General features: G+C 34.0%; 1 protein-coding gene across 3 annotated transcripts in view; it reads left to right on the top strand.

Moving 5' to 3' along the window:
• Positions 1-2343: 2343 nt before the first annotated feature.
• LOC143240240 (centromere protein C-like) overlaps positions 2344-22672 on the top strand; it is a 35957-nt gene continuing 15628 nt past the window's right edge. The window contains exons 1-3 of one of the 3 annotated variants that reach the window (XM_076482378.1): positions 2467-2778; positions 16975-17788; positions 22105-22254. The gene's annotated coding sequence lies outside the window, so the exon portion shown is untranslated. Of the gene's footprint in view, positions 2404-2466; positions 2779-3192; positions 3319-16974; positions 17789-22104; positions 22255-22672 lie in introns of those variants that run through there. The other 2 variants (XM_076482385.1, XM_076482390.1) reach the window with 2 other exon arrangements.

Raw genomic sequence — 22672 nt, 5'->3', positions numbered from 1 at the left:
AATGATTAAAACGTTTTTTATTTTTATTTTCCCTTTTCTTATTGTCATCTTTCGAAGCTCTACTCAAATAAGTGGTTGAGTCTAACAACGCAAAATGCATATTTTTTTCTTTATGTTCATTGCTCTTAAGAATTTGGCAAACAGTGTATATATGATCGACTGTGGCATTAGTAGTCACTAAAACAGCTATGTGAAGCCTCACACTTACACATCGTTAACATAGCAATAATAAAAGTGAAACTTATCTTAAATTCCAGTAAAGTAATAACGTAAAACACATCTATTAAAGAATAAAACACAAGCTTTTCTTGGTGTTGCTACTACAGAAAGATCAAAACATTGACTTGTGTGTTAGCCAAATAATTTGAACAGTTAAAATCATCTTATTGACAGCATAATTTGCATGTTAACAGTTAACTATTTAATAATGTTAGTACTAGATTTTATTTATGTACTAAGTTGCACTGTATATCATAGCACAATAACATATTAAAGAAAATTAAGACTGAATCATGAAATGTAACAATCAAAGTGTACATTTTGAAACATTAAAAGATGCACACTAACAACTATTAAAACGGTATTTCAGTTAAATGTGTAGCAAAAAAAATCATATGGAAAGCAAATAAAGAACAGACTTTCTATATTTATAGCAAAACCAATTACAGTATGAGTTTTATAAATTAAATTACTATCCAATCAAAGACCTAACTGTTTAACATCTGCCACTCAATGGTCATTGTTAAGCATTAGGGCTTATAAGACTCAGATTTCATTCCCTTTATGGATGACAACATTATTTACCCATTATGCTGTTTTGAGATTAACAACAATAAACAAAATTTAATAGCAAAATAATCATCTTTCTATTAAATATAAAGTTCCAGTGGCTCAGTAGTTAATCTGAAGGCTTATAAGAAAAAGTCAGGTTTCGATACCTGTGGTGAGTAGATCACAAATAGTCCGTTGTGTATAAATTTTCTTAAAAACAAACCAACAAAATATAAAACTGCTAATTTTGAGGCAAATTTCATTGCGATTTATATCATAACTTGCTTAGTTTTGCAACATATTTAAGTTTTTACTAAGTAAAATTAAACTTATGTCATATTAAACTTATACGAGAGAGTTTTACTGTAGATCAAATATTAACTAAATATTATGTAATGTATAACAAAGATTGTGTATAATGTGGGGTCTGATACACAACCCATTGAATACTTTTAAAATCAGACTGTGACTTTCCAAAAAATACTTTTGTTGCTCATCTTCTAAGTATGGCCTAAACAGACTATTGTAAATAATCACAAGGTTTGTTTGTTTGTTTTGAATTTCACACAAAGCTACTCGAGAGCTATCTGTGCTAGCCGTCCCTAATTTAGCAGTGTAAGACTAGAGGGAAGGCAGCTAGTCATCACCACCCACTGCCAACTCTTGGGCTACTCATTTACCAACGAATAGTGGGATTGACCGTCACATTATAACGCCCCCACGGCTGAAAGGGCGAGCATGTTTGGCGCGACGCGGGCGTGAACCCGCGACCCTCGGATTATGAGTCGCACGCCTTACGCGCTTGGCCATGCCAGGCCCGTAAAATACATAGCACAAAATGACTGAGATTTCACAAGACACCAAAAACATCATTCATCCAGAGTCATTGAAAATTAGTATTAATGGATAGGGGTGAACTAAATAAAAACAAAGATGGCCTAAGAAGGTCGTAATGTTCTTTTCTACTTTATTTTAATTTAAGTTTTATTACTCATACCAGCCGTCTTGAGATACATTTTTACTTCAAGTGGGTTTCTCGTTATCACGAATAACAATAACTGTCTGTTATTAGAGTGTCGGGATTTCGTATACTTATCATGCGAGATTCTCGAACTTTCAACATTGTTCTGAAAAAACTTACTCTCAATCATCTTCTACAAATTTAGATAACAGACGGGGATTTGCTCGGTACACATCTAACAATAAACGTCACATGCATCAAACTGAAACGCAGGTGTGAAACAAATGAAGAATGATGTGTGCACATCTGAAAATCAATTTGTTTTTTGCTATTATCAATATTTAAGCAGCCTAAGCCATTGAGCTATAAGTTTTTAAGTGTTGTTTCAAGAACAAATATGCTTTTTAATGTTTTAACCCGTATTGTTCTCTTAGAAGTTTTGTGAAATTATTGGGCGAACCCTATTACGAACAACTATCGATTAAGTTTTAAAATGCTATTTAGATTGCAAAATAAAATTATCTATACTTTATTTTGATTTGATTGAATGTTAATATTTATTACTACAGATATTTGAAAATTATAGTTGTACCAATAAAATTGTAAGTAAAGTTATACCTAACGTGGTGGGGGTAACGTCGGAAAGAATAAATACCTTTCGATTTTTATTAGTAAGTTTGATTGAATCGCTGGGGCGTGAAAGTAAATTACTTATATTTGTCTTTGGAAGCAAACGTATAACACTTTGTTTTCGCGGATAATGAAAATTAATATTTTTTCTTTTCACGTCTGTGTAGCATTAAAAATCAGGAACTTCGGAGTATTTTAGGAAGATTTTAGCCAAAAGTTCAATTTAAAAAATACTAAGTGTTTTTATCTTCAAGAAAATAATAGTTTATTTACCTATTTTGAATTTAGAATAAATGAAAACAAACATTTAAGACTAGCCTCGATAAGATAAAATATTCAATTTTAAATGAAAAAAAAAAAACACTAAAAGGTTTACGTGTTACGTGTAAAAGAAATGATGAATTCACTTTATCCTTGTAAGATAATTAGAACTAAAGTCTCTAATGAAAATTAATTCTCTACTTCTGTTTATCAGTAAGGTTATCTTTTATTTAAAGGAATGAAAATTGATATATTAAAAATTCACTGATCAGCTAATTTATTAGTTATTCTCTACATAAAGTTCAGTAATTTGTATTTATGAGAAAACTGAAGTAGCATACAGTTATTAAGTTAAGCAAGAAATGTAAATAGTTTACAGTACTTTAGTTTATAATTACAGATTCATTGCAGTATATTGTACATTTCATTTTATTCAGTGATGTGTTCTTGATTATTTCATCATATGGTGAGCTTATGTATATTTTAAATTGTATTAGATTACATAATTTGCAATATATTTTACTACTGAAATAATTTATCAATCGAATTTCTTTTACACCCTGCAGATTCTTGCAGCTTGTCAAGTATTATAAATATATTAGTCCAGTACAACAGGTCTAAGAGAATTAAACAGAAGAGTGCATCAGTGTGAACTTTGTATTCTGTAGACTTGTAGAGCAACTAATTTGGCACAGGTAGCATGCTATTATATCTGGACATATTTCAACAATAGAATTCTTAGTTCTTCACCAGGTTTTACAGGGTTCCCTTACACTATGAACACTTAACTTCCTCTGTTAGTCAACAAAGTGAAGCCATAATTTTTCCATTGCCAACTTTCATGAAAAAATACAGTATTAATGAGCCTAATTTGCCATAAACCTGGGATTAATACTAACCATATTCACTTTCTTCATACAATATCCAGAATAGAAAAAAAAAACTGGTTATTTCAGTTCTGCATGCTTAAATTAACAACTGCCATATGTCCATTCTTGATTTTGCATTAGAATGGTGTTATACATTGAAACTTTTGTGGCTGCTAAATGTTTATTTACACAAATGGGCATGACTGAAAGCATTCCTGTTATTTCTTACAATATCAGCTATTATCTGGAGTGATAATACTTCTGATATTTGCCATGCTTTTGTTAATATATTTATTTATTTCCTTATGAATATGACCTCCCAATTTGATTATACTTGTATGTATGTGTGTGTGTGTGTATAGGTGAATTCCCAGAATTGTTTCATCTGTGTTTGGTTGAAGAGAGTTTACCTAATGTATTAGTTTGTGTAAAAAATTATGTATTATTTTTATGTTTTGCAGCTCTGTTTCCAATCTTTTCACCATTCACTATACAGTTTGTTGATTTGTTTACTTTCTTATTGTATTTTGGAAGAATCTGTCTACCTTCACTGTTTGTAGCTGTCTGTTTCCTTGGCAGATTTTTTCTCTTTCTTTCCTCTACTATTGATTTAACTTTTCACTACTGTTAATTTTTAAAATCATTTTTATGAAAATCTTTATTCATTCTTCCTTCTTATAATTATTATTGCCCTACTCCTGTGCATTTGACACTGATTCTGATAAGACTTTGCCAGTAATTCATCACATTTCTACCATGATATTTATTTATTTTCTGAGACTTGTACAGCTAAGAAAGTTGATTCATAGATTATTTTGTCTTATCCCCTTGACTTTCACTTGAACGTGAACATTTTGACCTGAAAAATTACTGTATATTCAGTGCTATGCTGCTTTTTTTTTTTTGTCTCCTGAATTAAAGCTTTCAGTAAGAAGTATACTTCCATCTTTGTCCACAAGCGTACCCAAGGTATGCTTCTCTTTTGCTTCTCCTTCAGTAATTTCTGGAAGAATTACTGTGCCTTGCCTTCTCTTTTCTGTTTTTGTGATTCTATCTTTCACTCTAAATCTCTTGTTTATATAATGCCCACCTCCTTGGTCTAACTTGCATATTTCAACTGATGTCACTCTTTTTTGTTAGAAAATGTTTTCAACACCATCAATCAATTTACCCAAGGACTAATTTCCAAAGGAAATTCCAAACCTAGTTCTCTGCATATAAACTTTCCAGAAATGACTACATCTTATTGGGTTTGCATTCTTCTTTGGTCACAGTTGTCTGGTTATTCAGTGATAAAGCACTTAGACAATTCTATGACACTTATTATGATTAAGCAGCAGGGAGGCAACAGCTTTTGAGAACTGTTTTATTGTTGTATTCATCATATGACATCATGTCCTTAGGGTTTTATCTGGTAGCAGATCACTCATCTTGACTTAACAAGATTCATCCTGCAGAGTGGTCCTTACATCCTAGGTATTCTGTTGGATTTGTTTCCTTTTTAAAAAACTCCTTAATTTAGTAGTTATTCCCATTTTGGAAGTCTCCCCATTATCAATCTTGGTAATCGATTTTCATGACAGTGTGTCATGTCTTCGTCTTCATGCAGAGGAGTTTTCCTGTTCTCTGCATAATGTTTGGGATTTTTCTGCAAAGCATCTCATTTTCTTTTTCACTCTTGTAAGCCTTTTACTTTGCTCTCTATCAACATACATGAACTGTTTACTGCCTCTGGTCCCTCTAACATTGTTCAACTTGGTTATCCTACTCTTCCACACTTTTCTTCTTTCTTTACTTGACTTTTCATCTGAGGCCTACCTGTTTTATCCAATGCAGGTTAACATAGGTTATTGTCCACAGCTTTTTACATTTTTATCAGAGGATAATAATTTTCTTCCTTTTTCTGATACCTATCCACTAGTTGGACTTTTGTGAAGTTTTCTGGGCTCTTACATGCCTGATTTTAAGCCACTGACATTTTACTTTTGTATCATTTGTCTCTGAAGACATATTTTTCTTCTTAATTGTGGTTGTTATGATTAGATGGTTTTCATACTCTATAGTATGGGCCAGTTATTGCTGTTTCCAGTACACTCCATTCTTTTTCTTAAGGCATGGGCTGCCTGAGAGGGCAATTGGATGTTTTACATCACTTCCTTTTCTTTTATTTCATTATTATATAATCATTCCATACTCGTATTTCTGGACTCTATGAGCTGTTCACTGTTGTCTTGCCCTTTTTTGTGGAAATAAGTGCTTGACCTCCTCAGCATAACTGGTTAAGTTTGCCAACTAACCCATGTTGCAAGTGTATGTGTTGGTTCTTGTTATGTGTGCATTCAGCAGAAAAAAAGCAAGAAACTGAACTGAAGGTGGCAAGGCTCACCAAATCAAATGTTACATGAGAAATTACACCTTACATTCCTTATGGTTGGTATTATCAGAACCTGTCTAGTGGCCAGCATTGCTTCTCAGGGAATACTTATTTGAAATTTGCATCAAGTGAGAACAGGAGAAGGAATTAAACTTCATTGTTCTTTCTCAGTGACGACTAAAGTGCATGGACATCGTGCCGTCATCTTATTTGTGGAAGGCTACATCATTATGATGATTATGACATAGGCTTGTGCAATATCCATGGACACTAGACATGTCTAAGGTTATGAGTGTGTTTGAGCCTTGTAGTAAGCACATGGAATTGGATAGCAATTGTGCACAAAGCTTTTGAAATATATTTATATATATATTTATACTTTACATTTCTGGGAGTGTGTAATTAATCTTGTTCTTTGAACACTTCTAATACAAAGAATAAAACACTATACTGTAATGACGTTTTAGCATTTTTCTCTTTTAAGGCCCATGGTTTATGATGGAATCTCATCTGTTATTGTCATTTGGTATTTTGACACTTTATGATGCTCATCTTTATTTAGCTGGTTGGGTGAATCCACTACAGCTCTAACCTTGATCTATTAAAACTTGTCTTGACAGAAACTTGGGATTCTTTATCAGTAATCTGTTATTACACTCTCTGTGAATTATTTTACCACTTCTTTTGGCTTTGCAATTCCATACAAAATACATTCTTTCTGATATGGGAACAACAGTCTCCAGTTGTGTGACAATTCTCATTGATTGTGCTTACTTCAGATGCTGACAGTAAAATGTTGCTAGTTCATGAAATTTGTCATCAAACTAGTTGTTTATTGAAATTTTTCCAACTGCCTTCAATTATCTTAAATGTGTGGTTTTTTTATGAGCTTATTTTCTTTTCCATCTCAATTGGATTTAGGTATTGTCAGTAATGCTACTCAAGATCTCCAGGAGTAGGGTAATGTGGTAAGGAACCATTAACTGCAGGGTCTGTAGTCTTATTAGGTATCTCATTCACACGTTTTGTGAGAAATTTTAGCTGTTTCACATAAATATCATTAAATCCTGCTGTTGTGTAGTAATCACAAACACTAACTGTGGTAAAATATATCAACATGCAAGGTGTTCCTCAGTTATCTGACCATTCTTTCTTTCAACTTTTCTACTTGTATTTACTTGGTTGGTACTTCATTATTTCAAACACCCATGCCCTCCAGTGTATAGCCTTACAATGCCAAAAACCAGGTTTCAGTATTTGTGTTGAGCAGATCACAGATAGCCTATTGTTTAGCTTTGTGCTTAACATCAAAGAAACAAATCAGACATTTATTTATCAATTCTTCTCATGCCTTTCTGGTTTCCAATTCTTGTTTCATTCTGATAATGTCTTTGGATAATTTTTTGGTAACCTACTCTCTTCTTGGATATTGGTAAAGATCAATTAGGCCCAATGCCCAGTTCTTATTGGCCCATGTTGACAAACTTTACCATGATTTCAACTTTTTTTGTATACCTTAAAGGTATCCTCTCTGTGTATACAACTTCATGGCTGGTTCACATCTCATGTGGATCAATGTGGTGACATTCTTGTCTTACTACAATTTGATAATGACTTGCCTCAATTTTTTATGTGTTTCTTTCTTGATGTGGGCTTGTCCTCTGCTATTACAAGCTACAGCTGTTCTATCTCAAATCATGAGATAGAAACTTTAAAAGTCCAGGTGTCACAGCACTTTTAATTTCACAAAAGTTTTATTTTCTCATCCTCATGACTTTCAGGTTCTTGTTTTGAGTTTTTCTACATGTTTTTCAGTGAGATGTAAATCTAGTCTTTAGCTGTGGTGTTCAACCAATTATTCTTGCAGATTATCAACACGAATGATTTATTGATGTTAATCAAATTGTCACTCCTTTCCTCCAGAACATTTAAGTCTTATTCATCACACTTATTTTTCCCTAGTTATCAGGGATGGTCTTCCATATCTTTGATTGTTACCTTATGAATGATTTTGTTATCATCTTTCTGTTATTTCTATGGCCATTTTCCTTTCCATCCAGTTCTTGCAGACATACCCTGAGTTTCCTCAGTCATCATTCTCTTCCAGTTTTTCTTCTGGATTGGGTCTCTGTTTTTTTCTTGAGGATGTTACATTTCCTCCAATTAAACTTTTGTTCACCTATTTTTGTGTCTTCTTTTCCTTAAAATCGATTTCTTTTCATTTCTTGCTTGTGGAAAACATCATCCTGATATTTTTTTCTTATAGGCTTTCTGCAGTCTTCTCACATAGATACATTGATTTTCTCTTCAGACTATCATATCTTACTAAGGAATGGGCTATTTGTGTGAATGATTTATTTATCTTTTCCAATTGCCATATCTTCCCTTTCTTTTCTATGTGATCATTCCATCTGGTCATCATGTTTGTTCTGGTAAGGTTGTTCACTGTTATCTCATTTGCACTTTTCATATTCAAGACTTTCATCACTTTTTTGCTAATGGTGTATCTCCTTTTGCCAAAAATGATTGAATTATGCAAAACAATTCTTCCAGCTCATCTGTTCCTCTGTGCTTGTGCTCAGACATGTTCCTTTGTTTCAGTTTTCATGTTCAGCATTAGTATACTCATTAAGTGTTTTTCGTTTAAATTACTTCCCAGTTTATTCATAGTTTTTTAACTTTAATCTCAGTTTATTATAGGCACATTATTATTATTTACAATTTCCATTTTGGTTGACTCTTCTTGATTATAAATTCCATAATTCATGTAACATGAATCAGGCCTTAGGTGTGAATGATCTAATGGGGGCTTTATCAACATTTATTTCTAGGAAAATTGAATGTTACTTTAGTTGACCTCTATTTCTGGATCTCACCCCAGTTTTTCCAGAACATCCTGATTCTATTCAGGCTGACAAGACTTGGATCACCTGTTTCCTCCTCTTGATTTTGCCATTCCTTCCCATACCCTTTTGAAGATTCAGTTAGGCTTGCTGTGGCATTTTTGAACTTATTTCTCAGGTATGTGATGTTTTATCCCTTGCCCCTATTTCCTATGAACCACATCTTTCATTATTACATTACCTATCTTCACATCCATATTTGGTTTTTTTTCCCTCCAAATATTTTGGTATATGTTGACCCATTTGCCTCATAATTAACTCATGAGATTAGCATGCCTTTCCTCCACTGACTTCTGATCATTTTGCTCTTCCATATCATTGTGTCAATTGTCCTTTACTATAACAAAAATTCTTAGGTTGTGTTTTAACTGTTTGGTTGAGATCCCTGAATATCCTATAACTAATTTTTGCTCAATTTTCCTTCCCTTGTTCCATGAAATTGTCAGTTCATTATACTTTTTTCAGCTTCCTCACATTCTGCTCATGAGGTTCTATTGCTTTTAGGGATGTGGTCTTCAGTAACATAATGGCCCTTTTGGGTTGTGCACCTATACAATCCATTCAGTGTGCTCTTTATAATAATCAAATCCTTGCTTGTGATTCTTTGGTAGGCTCTTATTACCCTTTCTCTTACATTGATGAATTATTTACTTTGGTATTTGGATAAGACTCATGTTGGTGGGCATCCTGCTTCATCCTCCTCATCCAGATTTACATCTGTTCATGAATGTATCTTTTCAGGGTGGGGTTAATCACCAAGAGGCTTTGGGTTGCTAGTCTGCTGATGAGAAGTCTTGAAATATCATTGTTCTTGAGCTTCTTGCAGTCCATCATGCTTTGAAACACTTCCTTTCTCTTGCCAAATGCTTCCTGGTGGTGATTCATTCTTACAATTCTATGGTGGTAGCACATATTAATCACAAAGGGGACACCTATTCAGTACCTCTATTTGTGAACAATGGATCTGCTATATTGGGCCACATGCATCTCATTCATCTCATTGCATATTATGTTCCAGGTGCTTTCAGTCTAATAGTGGATTCTTTTCCAACCAAACAATATTTATCCAATGAAGTGGTCTGTAGATCCCCTTGTATTTCAGTTACTTTTTTCCCTGTGAGGTTTTCACTATGTCACAGCCCACAACGAGATGCCTGATACCTCATCCTCTAATCCTGGATATCAATACCTTTAGCCAAGACTGGTTCCACAAATTCCTTTATGTATATCCTCCTGTCTGATTACTTTATCAAATGTGTATCTCTAATGCATACTACTCTGTACTGTGTCCCTCTTATCACTCCTTATTGGCAAGCTCAGCCATAGTTTCCACAATTATAACAATTGCAACTATTCCTCCAGTTTCCCTTTCCTTGCCTCTTTCCCTTCTAAGTAAACTATAGTTACTGGTTCTACATCCAGCCATTCATATCCTTTGTCTACATGCCTGGCTTTTGTTCTGTCTTTGGTGATCAGATTTTCCTGTAGAGAGTATCTTTCCTTTTGGCTCATTCCATGCATACCTTTTCAATGAAGGTGTATCAGTGCAAATGAAAGATGTTCCCCAGTTGGTCTGTAACTCAGGAATTCCATGTTGACTGCCTTACTGTTGTTTGTGAGGCAGAGTTTCTCACGTGGAATTCTGACGAGGGGGTCTTATGTTTCCTACCTATTGAGTTATCGGGCAGCATTATCACATACCTTTCCTTTCTCTGGATATTTATGCTTCCCCCGCTCTTAACATCCTAATGCATTCCTCCTGGATTCATTATCCTTCCAGACTGGGATCTTAAAGTGATCCTCTATTTCATCCTATTTCCTCATGCTCCATTTTCACCTTTCTCTTAAAACGTATTTCCTTTTCCTCCTAGTCTGTGAATATTGAAGATCTGATATATTTGCCATTAACATTTCATGTACACTTTGCTAACATACCTGACATTTCCTTTATCCAGATCATTCCTTCCTCCCACAGACCTAAGTGACTAGAGAGAGTAATTTGCTTTTTTCAGTTATTTGTTTTCTTTCTACTTCTCATTTCTACTTTCATCTGGATCTATATCCAGTCTATATCCTTCAATGTTATATTGCATATGTGGATTCCTTCCATGGTACCCATTCTCAACTCTTTATCCCTACAGTCTTCTTCTGTTTATAATCTTTCCCCTTCTACCTTCACCAATAATAGTCGATATTTAATTTAATTAACATATACTTTCTTGTCTTCTTCCCACTTGAATTAGTTCAGTGTGCCTTCTTATCAGATATGATACTTCACCATTTTCCTCACTTCTTGTCTTCATTGGTTATTGAAATAAATGTTGGTTGGACATGTATGCTACACGTAATATATTCATCTCCCATTATTATAACATATTGCAGTTTTTTCTTCATCAGGATTTTGTCTTCCACTTATGCATCTTCTTCAAGCTTTGATGGAGCTGTGACTGAGTAAATTTATATTTGTACTTTTTTCTTCTTTCAGGGGCTTTAATTCATTTATTATTTATGTCCAACTAAAGTATTCTTGAATTAGAAACCTGCACAATGACTACCATGTTGGCTCACACTTTAATTTTCATTGCTTTGCAGTGTTCACCATTGAGATGAGTTGTTCCACCAATCACTTGTAGGTGAGTAACATTGTGATGTACTTGCTATATTAACTCACCTGTTCCACACTATACTTCCAATGGACTGCAGGAGCAATGTAGTAGGGAATAGCTGCCCATTTCTACCATACCTTGTATTGAAAAATTGGTATGGTCTGCTTTTCAAAATGGATTTTGTGGTCACCCATTTCATTGTCTCAAGTGATGATGTTCCTCTAGACTTTCCTACATGTTCTCAATCGCTTTTTCTTCAAGTGGAGTATGGGAGTTCTTACCAACTTCCAAGCTATTGCTGTGGTCAACTGTGAAGGCATGCTCTTCAATGAGTTTCACACAGATATAGCTATAACCATTCAGTGAGAGTAGGGTGGTGGTGATCTGTGGATGTAGATAATATGATGTCTTCCAATATACAATCACAAAAGGGTGAGACATCAAACTGCAATTCATTCATTGAGTGGATGCCCTCATCCTACTGGTGGATGTTGGTACTATGCAACTGAGTGTTGTATTTAAAGTATAACCAATCAGCAAAACTCCTCACACATGTTTATGGTTATCTGTATTCCTCCCATGAACATACTACATAAATGTTGTGGGTCATGGTGGAGTTAAGGAGGGTGGTTCCAGTTCCATCTTTTTTGCAATCCTTCATTGTATCTCATGCTGAAGATGTTTTACTTTTGGATGGTGCTGGTCAGTTTACCATTATGGAGTTGATTTTTATTATATAGTCATCCTTTCAATAACAGATGTCAAGTCCCTGGATTTAAATATCTAAGATATCACGTGTCGTGGTCAGATGTTGGAGTTGTTCTAGTTTCTGTTGAGTCTCTTGAAGTTAAGGTGAATATGATATGATCTTCATCCTACCCCAACGTGAATGTTGGTTCCCAGTAGCATGGGTTTTGGATATAGTTGATTTATTGAATAGTTAGTTGTGCCCTACTCAACCTACACCTCAGGGCACATTGATTAACTTATCCACTTTCATACTTTGTGGAATTGAGTTCCATATATATTTCTTGGTTGAGATCACTTTCCTGCCACAGATCTATTCCACTTGGATGTTCTCCACTTGTTTTCCACCCTTATCTCCTGTATTTCACAGATAGGCAGAGAGTATACCTAGTTTAGAAGTGGTTCAGTTCCTCTCATCAGATTTTAGGGTCTTATAAGCTTTCATTTTCAGGGATATCCTTAAGATGCTTTTGAGGGTTACTTCTGTCATTCCCTTACAGCAGTCCCACCTCCTACTTAATGTGGGATTCCTGTTAATCTTGTGAGAGGAGGGGAAGTACTGTAGTGAAAGTTATAATTTTCCTAAGAAAATGGATTTCTGATATTTATTTACCTCTTCTCACATTTCCTGCCCTTCTTCCTCACTGCATGGCCAGGTGGTTAAGGCACTCAACTTGTAATTTGAGGGTCGCAACTTCGAATCCCTGTTGCCAAACATGCTCACCCTTTCAGGCATGGGGGTATCATAATGTGACAGTGAATCCCACTATTCCTTGGTAAAAGAGTTGCCCAAGAATTGGCAGTGGGTGGTGATGACTAGCTGCCTTCCTGCTAGTCTTATACTGCTAAATTAGGGACGGCTAGTGGAGATAGCCCTCATGTAGCTTTGCGCAAAATTCAAGATAAACAAATAAATAATCCTCACTTTCCTCTGTAAAACTTTGCAGTTATGGTGCGATAGAGGCAAACAGAGGGAGTCATGCTTCTTATATGTCACACTCCTATGGATGGAGAAGTGACATAATGATTTGCATGAGAGACATGTTGGAATCATTTGATTTCAGTAGGAAGGTACAGAAAGCTTGTGGCATGTGTAAAGAAAAAAAAACATTTCTACATAGAGAGCAACACTGGATGAGAATAGTTAATCTTGTGAATGGTGGTAAGTTCCTATTGGAATACATTTTCAGTAATGGAAAATTATAAATTTTCATGTTACCTTCCATAAAATTAGTCATCTTACAGTTTTTTTTTCACCTTCTGGCCAATAAACATTCCATGGATGTGATATTGCAGAAGAAATGTGGTTAACCTCCCTCCAACACTTATTTTATATTCTCTACTTACGTAGCAGTTTGATCCAACTCTGTATTTTGTCTACCTCCAGTTGTCATTCTTCAATATTCAGAGGTTTTAAAAAGGCGAATGGTTAATAATTTCTATTTTTCTTGCAGCTTCTGCTCTCAATCACCTTAAACAACATATATGTACACAATATGGCCAAAAGTATGTGGACACCCCTTCTAATTAGTGGGTTTGGCTATTTTAGCCACATCCATTGCTATCAAGCATACAGCCATGCAATCTCCATAGACAAACACCGGCAGTAGAATGGGTCGTACTGAAGAGTTTGGTGACTTTCAACATGGCACTGTCATTGAATGCCACCTTTCCAACAAGTCAGTTTATCAAATTTCTGTCCTGCTAGAGCATCCCTGGTTAACTGTAAATGTTGTTATTGTGAAGTGGAAACGTCTAGGAGCAACAACAGCTCAGCCATGAAGCTATATGCCACACAAGCTCACACAATGGGACTGCTGAGTGGTGAAGCACATAGCTTGTAAAAATTGTCTGTCTACAGTTACAACCTTCACTACTGAGTTCCAAACTACCTCTGGAAGCAACATCAGCACAAAAACTGTTCATCAGGAGCTTCATGAAATGCGTTTCCATGGCCGAGCAGCCACATACAAGCCAAGATCACAGTGTGCAATGCTGAGCATCGACTGGAGTGGTGTAAAGCACACCATTAGACTCTGGAGGAGTGGAAACATATTCTTTGGAGTGATGAATCACACTTCACTATCTGGCAGTCTGACAGATAAATCTGGGTTTGGCAGATACCTGCCTGAATGCATGGTGCCAACTGCAAAGTTTTGTGGAGGAATAATGGTCTGGGGGTGTTTTTCATGGTTTGGAATAGGCTCTTTAGTTCCAATGAAGGGAAATCTTAATGCTACAGCATACATTGACATTCTAGAGAATTGTGTGCTTTCAACTTTGTATAACAGTTTGGAGATGGCCTTTTTTGTTTCAGCATGATAATGCCCCCATGCACAAAGCGTGGTCCATGAAGACATGGTTTGCTGAGGTTAGTGTGGAAGAATTTGACTGGCCTGCACAGAGCCCTGACCTTAATCCCATCAAATACCTTTGGGATGAATTGGAACGCCAACTGCAAGTCGAGCCTTCTCTCCCAACATCAGTGCCCTACCTCACGATTGCTCTTGTGAGTGAATAGGAGCGAAGCGAATCCCCACAGCCATGTTCCAAAATCTGGTAAAAAGTCTTCCAAGAAGAGTGGAGATTGTTATAGCAGCAAAGGGGGAACCAACTCCACATTAATGCCCATGGTTTTGGAATGAGGTGTTCAACAAACACATGGGTGTGATGGTCAGGTGTCCACATACTTATGGCCATGTGGTGTGTGTGTGGACCGTGGAGCCCACCATATGGTGAATGCTGCTTCATAGGGAATACTTCTTTCTCCTGAAATCTGCATTAATAACAAACAATGTTAAGTCTAATTGCCCCTGCTCAGTGCTCACTGTAAAGGTGGAGTTTTCTGTTAGGTTACTATGGATGTGTTTATATTTGCTCTTTCGTGCTATACTATCATTTCAAAAAGTAAATGATAGCAACAGATGTAGTTCCTGCCTTCTCACTTGGGTTAACACTTGCTTCCCTATTCATTATAACCTATTGTACAGTAATTCAATATGGGACCTCATGCAGATGAGAGGACTCAGGACTCATTTTGTATATGTGCCTACTTTGGTGTTCTCAGTATGCATCTTTTTTTTTTCTACTGGAGTGGAAGAAACTTTGCTTTCTTAATCCCACTAGTAAGATTAAATGGGTGCACCCTTTGATCAGAAAGAAATAGAGCTTGGCATTTATCTGGAACTGAAGCACAAGCCATCCCTTACACTTGAAAAACAAACTGTTTCTGGTAGATGTACTTGTTATTTGGGTCTTGTTTTGTTCTTATTGTTTGTTTATTGTTTTGTTGTTTTTTTGGGGGCATCGAGAATCCAGGTCTAGGACAATTCACTCCTGTAATTATTTATTATAGTAAATATTTCACATAAATATTTCTTATGTACTTACTTATTGCCATAGTTGCACTAAACATGATGTTCTGCTAACTCACTGAAATGTACAGGCCAGTTAAGCAATCATTAAGTTACAACCACCTGCATGACATTTTAGCACCATATAGGAGGTTTCTTTTGATAGTACTCTTTGCTCTGCTATCTAAATTAGGCATATATTTTTTCACGCATGAGATGAATAATGTCTCCTATGCAGTGATGTCTCAGTATGGCCCCTTCACACTTAGTGGGTAGCAATGTTCATAAGTTTTTTCCATTTCTTTTTATATATTCTCTTTGGAGAGGTGAATAGCATTTGAAATTAAAATTAATTTTCCATACCTGCAAATGTATCCAAGATAGATACTTACTTCTGTGGAACCATTCATCCTTTCTTCTCACTTTCATTGTCTTTTCACCCCGTAAAATATGAGCCTGTGGTAAACTCAGTTTGCTTTTTGGGAGTACTGTGCAAAGAAGATGTGTTGCCCTCTTGTTGGTGGAGGGCTATAGTCTAACATTTTTTGTATCAAAGACTGCCTAAATGCTTGCATCTAGAGGTGAGAGTTTCATTCAGAGGCTCAGTAAATGCACACAAACATTTTTTTTTGGCTGTGGCACAATATGGTAATAGCTGTGTAGAAATGAGTATCTACCTGAAATACATTTAAAGTTAGGAAAACGTTAAATAAAATGTAATTTTTATGTTGACTCCAAGTTTTAAACAGCCAGGGGGATCCTTTGCTTCTTCTGCTCACCCTTTACTGTTCTGTTATTTCACCACAGACTTTAGATATTTATGATAAAATATAATAAATTTTCAGTGGTTAGGGTAAAGAATCACTTCTATAAAATGCCTAAGAAAGCTAGTCAGCCTTGTTTGATTATATTTGCTTATAAATATAGATAAAATAAACGATTTAATAATTTTCTTACAATTTTCAGTCCTAAAAACAAGCATGGTATAAACTAGTTTTTGGATAGCTGCAAATCAAACTTGGATCAAAATTCACAAGGATTTTTCCACAAACAATTACCAAATTTTCTTGAAACACCTTTGCCTGTATAGTATTATGGATAATGATTTTCAGGAATTATCATCCATTTCCAAGTACCAGAAACCAGTCATTTTCATACATACTGATTCTGATAGAGATTCAGAGGAATCATTAGAGTTTACATTAGTGTATGATCAAAAAGTTATCAAACATTGTAGCAATTATTCATTTTCATCAGCAACTTAAAAACAGTGAACTATCTTTTAAACATAAGTCTGTGGATGAGTTAAACTCACAGGACTTAAAAGTGCATGAGGTGCATTCAAACTGGAATAATTACGTTGAATAATGAAATTAGATACTCTTCATTGGATATGTCAAATGCATTAATTACCTGTTTTTTATCAGAAAGAAAAATAGATAGGAAAATAAGTTGGAAAGTGAGAATGTAAAATGTACCATTTGAAAATTTGTTTGTAGAGAGAATATTCAACATATGAAAAGAAATCCTGTTAGAAAACTAAGAGCTGAAAATAATCAACTTAACCAGGAAGAAACACAAGAAGGTGTTATTCATAAAAAAGTATTATACACCCATCATCCAAAACCTTAGGTGTAATTGAAAATATGAGTAAGCAGTTCTATTTGCAAAATTGAGAAGTGCTAATAAAGCAAATGCAAGTAATTTCAGTGAAAAGAAATCACTGAGTAGAAATAAAACAAGAATTAAGACAATCCAGTCTTTAAACTCAAATCAAATCCAAGAAAAGTTAAAAGCAAGAAAAACATGCAATAAAAGTACTAAGAAATCAAAAGTATCAAAAGAAAAGCTTAAGTCTTGTGAAAATATAATGGCAGATACCTCTGTTAATATAAAAACAAGAAAATCAAAAATAAGTAAGACTCTCAGAAAGAGTGCCAAACAGTCAGTAACTGAAATTCCTTGCAAAAAAATAAGTGATGGACCAGATGGAGAAAACAAAACTGCCATTAAAAAATTAAATAAAGCCAGAAAAAGTTAACCTATGTAACTTGTACTAAACAGAAAAAAAAAGCAAATTTAAAAATACAGAACAAAAATGAATCTGAGAAAATGAGCAATTTTTCTCATTCTGAAGATCCCGGAGTATTTATACCAGAAGCTCAAGAACATGTTAATCATTCTCTAAACTTCAGTAAAGATGGTGTTAAAAGATTTGACTCTATTTCAAAAACTTTGACCATAAAATAACAAAAAGGAGGAAGAAACAATTTCTTAAAGTGAAATCAACAGAACAACAAGTGAAAAACAAAGGTACGTTTTGTGATACATCTTGCATTATTTGTTAATCACTGTTAAAAATGGTATTTTCTTCCAGGATTCTCTCATATTAACCTGCAATGTTGTAAATGTTTGTCAGATATTTATTAGTGTTAGTGTTTTTGTGAAACAAAATTATTAAGTGGTTATTTTTTTATACTGTTTTGATTTAATTTCACCCAGGGCCATAGCTATACAGAGTGCATGGAGCTAGACTATGCTCATGGGCCTGTTTTCAAGAATTTGTAGCTTGTTCAAGCTACTCTTTTTTCTTCTTTTTTTTTCACTCAGTATGCAGCAAAATGTTGGTCGGCTTGTAAAGTAGTGTGTTAACAGTGCTGCATCATGGACATTTGTGAGTTTTTATAATGTATGATATACCAGTAAAGTTCATAAAGTTTTAAAGAGACAAAAAGGAACTTGTAGCCCATCAAGGATATTCTTCTGACTCTCAAACACAACTACCCCTTACTACTAGTATATTTATCCAATCTTTTCTTTAACTCAATTTTCTCTCTCAAAACCACCATTATTTTACAGTAAATAAGTTATGTATTACTTCCATTATATTAAAACACATTCAAGTTCCTCTTCATAATGTAAACTTTACACAATGTTAGTTTAAATATTTAAGAATGAGTTTGATGTATTTTATAAACAGTTGCAAATAAGTAGCCTGTGTTGTAAAGGAATTATAATATGCCCTTCCTTTACCTTGTTCACAAAAAATAGATAAAAATTCAACTCTCTTATTTACTGGTTTTGGTTGTTGAATGGTGTGAATCAGTTTTAGTGATATTAGTGTTTATTTTATTTTGTGTATGCTGTGTACCTCTAGTATAATAGCCTGCTAACATTGATATAGTTTTGAATTATGAAATGGCAAAGCCAGTTTTAAGTGGTGCTGCTAAACAAAAATAAGATGTGACAAAAAGAAATACAAATCAAAAAACTTTTTTTTTTCACAAATAAAGAACTTGTAAGTGTGCCTACCTCAAACATCCTTTGAGAATTTGGGCTGGAAAACCAAGTAAGAATTGAATATAGTAACAAACCTCAAACTGTAAAAGAAAACAATAATAATACTTACCAAGAATTTAAGACAAAGGCTAATTTCCTTTATCTGTGATTTCATAAACTGAGTATCTGACAGACAAAGCAAGCTTTAAAGATAATTTTAGGATTAAGTAATAATGTTTTACTTTGAAAATGGAACCACATAAGCCCAAGGTAAGTTTTCCACGTGATGCTGATTGTTCACATAAAGAATGTGGCTCTAATGTCTGTTTGTATGAAATGAAGTCTAAAACCAAAATTAATCTGCAGCAAACATGGTTGTGATACTCACTGAGATTGAACAAATAATACTGTAAGTCATGCCAGCTCTTTGGAGATTACAAGCAGACTGATATTTTTGATGCCTGAATTATAGGGTTCTGTGAGTGATGTCATTTAGTATAACCATTCAGCAGACATGAAATGTCTGATGTACATATACAGGCTTGTGTAGTTTGTGAAGTGAGGCATCACTGGATATTTTAAGTGTCTCGGATGAGTGTATATAATGAACAGAGTTGCACCACAATAATGTAGAAGGTATAAATGTAAAAATATATTAGAAAGTGATGACTAATATAGTGACAAAAACTCCCAAGAACGTACTAAGAAACTAGTTCTGTGTGTTTAGACTATATCGAGCTGACACTATCATAGCTCATGAATAAGGATTATGTAAGCCAAAGGTGCTATATTATCGAAGCCTATAATCAATTAAAGCTCTCAAGGTCAATAGAAATGTGTGATGCATATGAGTGAGACTGCATTACTAATATAAACTAGGAAGTTAGTTGACAACTGGAAGATGCTGTAAACTGTGGATGATGGATGGCTATTGAGCTCAAAACTTCCTAAAAAGAAAGGTAGTCAGCACTTTGATTCCCTATTGATAACAAATTGTATGGATAGATACAAGAGAAGAGTGTGGTGATTCCATTCACCTACTCTCAAGTAGACCAATAGGTGATGAAAGTTGTTTTTGATATTAATTATTGCATAAGAGTAAGATTGATAGAACAACTTACAGATAGTGGCACTTACTATTTAGTAGATTTGGTGGATGCCAAGAAAACTTTGAATAAAAACATGTAGCAGCTGATAAATAAGCTCTCCTGCATTAAAAAAGAGTTGCTCTCCAGATCCACAAAGTAACTCAACATATCAGTGGTAGCAAGAGAACCACCAACTGTTTCTTGCCTAAACTCGTTGTAAGTATTAAATGCCTTTCTTCTTAAGCATCAGGTACTGCACCGTGTAAGATAAGAGTTAAATGTATTAAGGGTATTAACTTAATTAAGAAGTAAATACATTTAATGAAGCTGTATGTAACCTGTGACAATATGAAAGATTCAATAAAAGAAATGTTATTGGAATTCTTGTTTTAAACTTCATTATTTTAACTGTAAAGTCTTGAGTTAGTGCCTGTGTGCTCCATTCAGTCACTGCATCCCCACCTAAAAATAAATAAATCTTGTAACAACAGGTAGTATTAGTCGAAGCTCCAATGGCTAAGCTGAACTAACCTTTCAGCCTACCTAAGATGCTCACCCCAGTTCCGTTACAGAAAAGTAGCAATCTCATGGTAATTTTAATGCATATCTAGAAGCTAAAAAAAAATCACTTTATTGGTCCTAAATTTCTGACCACATAAACAATGTAACTTTACTTTTCATAGGGGACAAGAAAGTAGTAGGCAGTTTTTTTGTAGCAGTTGAGTTACTGATTAAATAAAATCCAGTTTTTGGAAAAGCTCCTCAAAAAAACAAAACATTCAGTAACCTACCTTACCATTCAAAATGAAGTAATTGAACTGTTGTATCCATATAATGTGAAAAGAATAAGTTGTAAAATAAAGGAAGCACCATTTTACTCAGTACTTTTTGGCAATACATAAGATGTGGCTATAGTTTATCAGTCAAGCCTAATAATTAGGTATTTAACAGTAATTACCAATGTAAAACAAACAGAAATAAAAACGTGAAGCTTTTCTTTTTTTTAGTTTATATGAGTATTCAGCCAAATGTAAGTGAAATAGAGGCATAAATTCTGCAGTTCTCAGAAGAATGAGGTTTTGCCTTTTCAAAGATACAAGGCTAAAGGCATGATGAAGTGGCTTATATGGCTATTGCTTACATGAAACTTTGAGCACAGATAATGGAAAAAATTTAAAGTGCCAAATATGTTTGATGTGCATCTCAAAATTTTAACTAATTACTAAACTAATTGAAGAAAACTAATTACAGAAATTACAGCCTTTCTTTTAACTTGAAGTTAAATTATATGTTTTGTTTTGAGAAATCAAAAAAAGGATGGACAATATTACAAAACATTTGTGAGTGTAATATCACACTGAAGAAATATCTTACATAACTGTTTAATGACATTGTGTTGTTGTTTTAATGATATGATAAAATCTTTGACAATTATTATTCTGTTGAGTGATAATGCTGGGTAATGTGAATGTAGCTGTTAATTTACTGAAACATTCATAGTCATTCTAACAGTGTTTCTTATTGTGCTTCAAACATTTATATATATATCAAATGTTGCAAATAGTAGACCAGAATTCACCTATAAATAATTTTTTCAAGAGAAAACAATTTCAGAGATCTTAACTTTCCATCACAGATATCATCCTAGTAGTCCCCCTTCAAACCCAGATTTGTTGAATTTAATATTGATAATATATAGCCAACAAGAAAGTTAATTAGCTGTTGAAATGAATCCTAATACAAAATGGAATTATATTCAGAGCTTGTGATTTGCATGACAAATTCTGCAGTTTTTATAAGAAAAAAGTAAGATTTAAGTGAAACAAACTTTTTTAAGAATTTTAAAATTGTTGATTTATTAAGAAGAAAAGTCCAAACAAAATGGATATCAAGAATTATGTCATCCTTAAATGTACCTTCTGAATACCTGCAATATAATACCATAATATAACTTAAATTTTAATTAAGCTAAGAGTGTAATTAATTTTACCAACAGTGGTATGAAAATGTTTAAAACATAGTACTGTAAGTTCATGAAATAAATTTGTATTTCAACCATTTAGTATGTAGTAAAAAAAATTCTATTGAACATATGACTTGACAGCAATTGATAAAATATTCTTTAGGAAATTCAAAGTGTTGATAACTATTAATGTACAGTTACCAAACATTTTGTGAGACTTTTCTTATGGAAACTAAATATAAAGTATATTTCATATTGCAATGAAGAAATATATATATATATATTTTTTTTACATGCAGTTCTGCCTTTAAAAAGACAACATCCACAAGGAACAGAGAGTATCCCAGGAGGATCTCCAAAAATCATCAGGCGAGGGTCAAAACGCCCAATTGTAAAACCAGTAGCATTTTGGAGAAATGAGCACATTAATTATAGATGCACATCAAATGGTATGAAGCAGTTACATTTACACTTTTTTCTGATAAAACTGGATGATGAAATTTTTACAGAAACAAAACAGGTGTTTTAATTTATTGTAGATCTCAACAAGAGTATAAAAGTGAGGCTCTGTAAAACTTTATACACATCTGTAATAACAGAAAGCATGCTTCCATAATTACAAACAATGATAAAGGCAACTAGATGGTGAATTTATTACTACTGCAATGTTATCACTGAAAATACAAAAGAAAGCAGTTTAGTTGTCAATATAAGATTCTGTTCATAAGATCTTTGTTTTAACAGAGCATTATACAGTTTACCAACATAAATTTCAGGAGTATTATTCCAAATTCCTGTAATTCTGTTCACATTTCTGTCTAGTTATTTGGTCATCTTTTGACCTTAATTTTTAAATCCAATTTTACA

This window comes from Tachypleus tridentatus, chromosome 2 (genome assembly GCF_004210375.1).
Source record: "Tachypleus tridentatus isolate NWPU-2018 chromosome 2, ASM421037v1, whole genome shotgun sequence".
Taxonomy (NCBI): Eukaryota; Metazoa; Arthropoda; class Merostomata; order Xiphosura; family Limulidae; genus Tachypleus; species Tachypleus tridentatus.
This window is presented reverse-complemented; position numbering and strand designations above follow the sequence as displayed.